Genomic DNA, 6,500 nt, shown 5'->3' on the forward strand with positions numbered 1-6,500 from the left:
GGTAGTACATTTGGTGGACGCTTTGGTGCCCAACACATGAACGGTCAGGCGTTGCTAAGGTAAGGCGAAGATGATTTGAGTTTAACCTCCTCAGCTGAAGGCACAGATAGGCTTTCGCCTTCCCATTCTTAAAATTTTCTAAGTGTCCAGGGGGCTGCGCAGCGCACAGTCACCTCGCATGTGCTCCCGCTTTTGTACTCCTTGGCTCCAAAACGACAACCGCCACCGCAGCAAATTTGCCACGAAGGTGTTTGTAGCGTCACCAGCTATTCGCCGATACCACCCATGACCCAGTCTGAGCATCCGGTGGACCCCAACCAGTGGTTCAAGATTTGAGGTGGGAGAACGCTGTTAACCCTAACCTGTTCCTGCCAGTGCGCGCAGCGGCTGCGCGTGCCCCCGGGCACGCCGCGATCCACATCGGCAGCATTCTACTCCTCGTGCACGCCTCAACTTGCAACTCTCTACCATACCCGACCTGAAGCATGCTTTGTACGCAGATGACTTAACCTTATGGACAACCACAGGAACCATCGGAGACCAGCAAGAAGCCCTTCAAACAGCTGTTGATTGCACATGCAGGTACTTACAGGAACGTGGTCTTGCATGCGCACCATAAAAATCGGCCCTCCTTACCCTTCAACAACGCACAAACGACAGAAGAATATCGCCAGTACCAGACCCTAAACTCCATATTCAAAACTTTCCCATTCCAACTGTTACCCACTTGCGCATAATCGGACTCACCGTCCCACAGGACGGATCGGGCTCCCATTCAATCCTACAACTTCAACGCACCATGATTCAGCTAACCCAATTAATTCGCCGTATCACGCACAAACGGACCGGACTGAAAGAACCAGACCTCATCCGACTCATTCAAGCCTTGCTTATCAGCCGTGTTACGTACGGTACGCCTTGCCTGTCCCTCAAGCCAGCCGAACGGCGAAAGCTAAATATTCTTATCCGACAAACATACAAGACGGCCCTCGGACTTCCTACATGAACATCGAACGCCATGCTGTTGCAACTGGGCTTACACAACACCTGAGAAGAGCTCTGTGAGGCGCAACGCATTGCACAACTCCAACGGCTCCAACTCACTAATGCTGGACGTGCGGCCCTGGTGCGCTTTGGATATTCATCGCCTCCGGTCTCCAGATGCAGAATGCATGTTCCACTGTCTATACGGAAACACATCCGCGTTACCCCAATTCCTAGAAATATGCACCCTACCTATCACATTGGAAGACGAAGGGCCCGCGCCAACTATCTTCAGGCACAATTTCAAAATCAAAAGGATGTGCTGTACACAGATGCCTCTCCCTACGTAACCAAAAACGCCTATGCGATTTCAGATGTGAATAATACACTTCAGACAGTAGCCACAGCCACTGTCCTCACCACGGACACCACCATTGCAGAGGAAGCAGCAATAGCCATGGCAGCCACCACAACACAGAGCGACTACGTTACCATACTGACCGATTCTCAAGAGGCTTGCCGCAACTTCCTGCGAGGCACTCTCTCCCCAGCAGCCCTCAATATTCTCAAAACCAAGACTCACCTACCTGACCTCTGCATTATCTGGGCACCAAGTCATTCAGGCACAGTCGGCAATGAAGCGGCGCATATCGCGGCTCGAGAAGCAGTACACTGGGCCATTGCGGACAGCCACAACCCTATGCCAACCACCCCCACTAACTATACGCCCCAACCCCTGCTAACATACAACGACATCCTCTCTCACTACCGACTATCCCGTCAACAGTTTCCTCCCCCGCATAAGCAACTCACCAAAGAGGAAGGAGTTAAACTTCGCCAGATCCAAACAAATACCTTCCCCCACAACACGTTCTGGCACAAAATATTCCCCAACCAATTCTCCCCTCAGTGCATCTTCTGCCCCACATCAGGAACACTATATCACATAGTGTGGGAATGCTCGAACATCCCAGACCTCCCTCCCAATCCCAACCCTACCCCTTCACAGTGGGCGGCGGCGCTGACCAGCTCCGACCCCTGCTCCCAGCTTCGGCTGGTGAATAGGGCACGGAAGGCCGGCTACAGCCAGGGAGTCCTGTAGTGGGGACACCCCTCACTGGTCCGGAGTGACTGCACTCAACGGATGGGATAAATAAAGTTTTTCCTCCTCCTCCTCCTCCCCCGTAATTATTGCATAGATTCCTATGGCGCCAGAAGAGTCCTCGGGCTACCCGTGGCGAGTCCGATGCTGATAATCTAAGAGCCCCAGTGATGCCACAGATGTTGACTTCACCAGACAGTTGTGACGCCACAGCCGCAAGCGACCTACCTTCTTGTCACTGTATCACCGATGGCGACACTCGTGGCCCTGACATCCTCGCCTTTTCGGGGCAAGGGTCCTTCACGGAACCTTGTGGTAGCCTAGAAAAAGACCCTCCATGTACCACGTGGCGCACATAAGCGCGTCAGGTACAGGAATACACGGAAATGGACGTGCGGGTTACATCATGATCTGCGTTAGTTAACGTTGTTGGATTTCATTCGAAGTTGGCGTTGCTGCAAAACTGGCTTCAGTTACTACAATTCTCCGCAAAGTATTCTAATCACTGCTGGCGCCACTATCAGTTGTGCGGTCACGCCCACCGCTAAAGGTCTGCATCAGCGTACGTGACTGGCACGTTCTGAGCCGGTGACCTTGAAGCGTCCTTAGGGTGGCCTTGAGGAAACCTCTTTTCTGCGCTATGGGGTACCGCGATGGACAGCTAGGGCATGTCGGTTACGCACTCACAGAGTTGTCTGCCCCCGCGACGTTGTTTGCCAATGATGTGCTCGCAATAGATTTTGGCAAGTGTCCCCAAGACAGCACTGCTGACAGTTGCAGGTTGGATACGCAGGACTACAAAAGGTTGCGTCTTGTACAAAAGAATGTCTTGTTTTACAACGACGTGCGGTCACCGACCCCTGCCTCGTGAAGTCCTCCGACAGAGTTGGTGCACTTGTCGCAAAAACAGATATTTTAGCGCTAATTTTAGGATTATGCATTTCAATGTGACCATATATAAGACAGCGGGCGGATTTGCAAAATCTTTTTTAATCGTGAGGTGGTTATTATGTTCAATAAATCGTAAAACATTATTAAGCACCAAACACATATTCCACACCATTTCAACACCCACAAAGAAGGATGTTCATTATTTCAGCACCCGTTTTTCCCACAAGGGTGTAAAACTACAAAGTATATGGAAACATAGTATGTGCTTTATTTTGTGGGCGTGTTTTACTTGTTTGGGAACGCACAATCGGGCCGTTCATCGAGTCGGCTACGCCATGAATCATCCACGTTGTAACCCCGCTGCTGACTGCTGAAATTGCGAAACTTTTTTGTAGCGTATGCTACACTTGCCGAGGTTGAGCAGTTTCGCGTGGACCTTGAAGGGCCGTGCTCCGCAAGCGCGAGGAGCATTGGATTGGATTAAATTGAATTAGATTTGGATAGGATTAAATTGGATTGGATTGGATTGGAATGGAAAATAAATCAAATTGGAGTACGGGTGTGTAGAGAATTGGGTCTGCACATTCGCCGGTCTGCGCATTCCAGAGGAGTGCTCCTGCCTAGTCACTGCTCCTCGCATGCGCGAGAAGCAGTGACTAAACCGGATTGGACTGGACTGGAAATAGTTTTAGGAGCAGTAAGCATGATAATCAGCTAATCATGACAACCAGGAATCGTAAGAATAACCAGCTGAACCTTAGCTCACGCTACGTATATCCTGGCATAGCCGAGCTAAGCCACGGCTAATTTTTTAGTGAAACTGCCGCGCAGATTCGTGTTTTCGCATGCAGAGGTACCAGCTAATCGCGGAGGGAAGTGGGCAGCGTTGCAGAATACGCCGCCCATCTCCCCCTACCCCCCCCCCCCCCCGCCCCCCGCGAATAAATCAATAAAGGCACAGCACGTTGCATTTGGATTTCAGCTCAACAAAACAAACAATAGAACGTGCCGAAGTGGACGTTTTCATTTTTTGTCCGAGGATTTCCATGGTATACAGGGAGCACCCAAGCAATTTTTTAACCTCCTTGGGAGCGCCACACTATGGAGGAGGAGGAGGAGGAGGAGGAGGAGGAGGAGGAGGAGGCGGAGGAGGAGGAGGTGGTGGAGTACTTTAATTAAAACAGAAGGATCTAATTGTTTATTTGGAGAGAGCTGCGTTGGGGTGGGTGTGGGGCTCTGTGGGGGTTGAAGAAAGAAATTGAACTTGTGCCTCCGATTATGCTAGACGTAGGCATGAATGCATACGCCTACATCGTGGGACGCAGGCGCAACTACTCCCTTTATTTCGCACTCTTTGCAGTTTAACCGGCGACATTAGGTGCACGATTCACACGCGGAATCACTTCGCGCCTATTCACGCGCATCACCGGGGGCAGTGGGGTTTACAAATTTTGTGCGGGCCCATCTTTTATATCTGTAACGAAAAGTGCTCGACCGACCAATCGACCAACGCTCAGGCGAATCTGTTCGACCTGGAGAGTTGGCATTTCTAAAGTGCATTCCTTTATCATGGGGTCTAGGGGCTTACTAGGTCCGTATTTTAATTCGAAGGCCGAAAACCGGGCGTCGTCGCAAGCATTATAGGACACTGAACGGTGGCGCGCGAGCAGCGTGAAGTGCCGGCCTGGGATTAGGCCAAACGATACGCTATTCGCCGCGAGCTCGACATGTAGGTGGCGACAGCGTCGCGCTGCTAGTGTGGATGCTCCGCTGAGCGGCCCGTAAAAATACACACTGGGGGCGCGCTTCGTGCCTTTTTCTCGCCGTATGTGCGCACGACAGGTGCACACAAGAGTGGTATGCTGTAGTTCGGTTACTCAACGTTCAATGTATAGCATGGAAGCGGCAGTCAGTTTTCATTATTACGCCAAAAAACGCGACGACTCATCGGGAATCTCAGAATGGCCGTAATTGTGACAATGAACTTGTACGCTGTAGCTCGTAGCAAGCTCGATCTTTCCAGACTATGGCTTTGAGCCTTCAATAAAAGCATAAATAGAAACAAATCAGGAAGCCTCGATCTCTGAAATTCAGTTTACAACGGAAATCTCAGTCGCTTTCACTGGTAGCATGACGCATTCTTGCATTTGTGGGATATGCTCTGAAATGGTAACACTACTTAACTGCCCCGAAATTCTTTCTAAGAGCTTACGATATTTTTTGTGTGTTCAAAAGGCAACATAAAATTACTGAATTTTGATCAGCGCAGATATATAAATGTAATCGCTCTAACGGGTCTTTTAAATGAAATTTTAGCGAATCTGAAGGAAGGTTTCACGAATAACGGTTTCGGATCACTTATTTACGGCTTTCGTCGCAAGTGAACTTGCGAATTGAATTGTCAACGCACGCAGTACAATCAACATCTCATGTTTAGCTAGGTTTTCGCAAAGTGACAAGCAGGCTTACTGTGTGCAAACCAAGCTTCTGGGACCTCACAGTGAGCACAAATTTTCTGTGACGGCTGCTCTGTTGACGATTTGCGTTCCTTTTAAAATCTAACATGTGCCTGCAACAACGAGATGTGTTTGCATTCTTGCGTATAAGGTCGCTTACGAACCCTAAAGACGGCAATAAATGAAGTTGCGCTGTTGCAGATGTAGTAAAACATTTCCTTTTTATTTCTCGTTGCAAATCAGCGTAACGGGTTCCCGGTAACCACTTTGTTTTGTAAACTGAATATCGCCTTTGTCTTGGCATTTAATTCTTGAGGATAGGTTAAAAAATGAAATTCTGCGCATTTTATTTTTTTTCGGGAAGGGGGAGGGGGGGGGGGGTTCCGTGCCAACGTTGCAAGAGCAGCGAGAAGAGAACGCATGTAACGCGCGCGAAAAGCCAAACTATGTTTATCAGTATTATTTACAATCGAAACTACACTAGGCGTCGTGTTCTGTAGCGGTGAAAAAACAGTACACGTATTTTCCAAAATGATTAACCCCCCTTTGGTCCGAGATTGTCCAGGAATTGTGGGACGCCTTTTCCAAAATTGTATTGAAAGCAAGCATTGTAGGAAAAAAAAAGCGAGTCATGGCACACACCTCACACACATGTGGGCAACAACGTGCATTATATATTACGCGTTTTCTCCTCTTTCTTTAAACTTAGGTCCACCTGAAGAGGTTAAGACGTGACCAAATTAGGCATTTGGTTATGCTGAGTGAGAAACGTTTCTAGACAAGGTGATTCATGTCGGATTTGAAAATGATATATATGAAAATGAGACACAAAATGCCACATGACTGACGCAAACTCACAACTGCTTAATTTTACCGAAACATCCCCCCTAAATACTCTTGCGCATCCATAGAAACGTATTTTAAATAATACGTAAAATTAGCAACTCGATACAGTTGAATAAATGTTTATTCCTCCTCCTGAGTATAACCAACGACTGTGCAAAAATGGTATTTATTTTAGAAAAGGTACGGGAAGGACACGATCACACAGACGATTGCGGGTGTAA

Source organism: Haemaphysalis longicornis, unplaced genomic scaffold (genome assembly GCF_048455015.1).
Source record: "Haemaphysalis longicornis isolate Haplotype H1 unplaced genomic scaffold, Haemaphysalis longicornis Haplotype H1 scaffold_8, whole genome shotgun sequence".
In the NCBI taxonomy this organism is placed as follows: Eukaryota; Metazoa; Arthropoda; class Arachnida; order Ixodida; family Ixodidae; genus Haemaphysalis; species Haemaphysalis longicornis.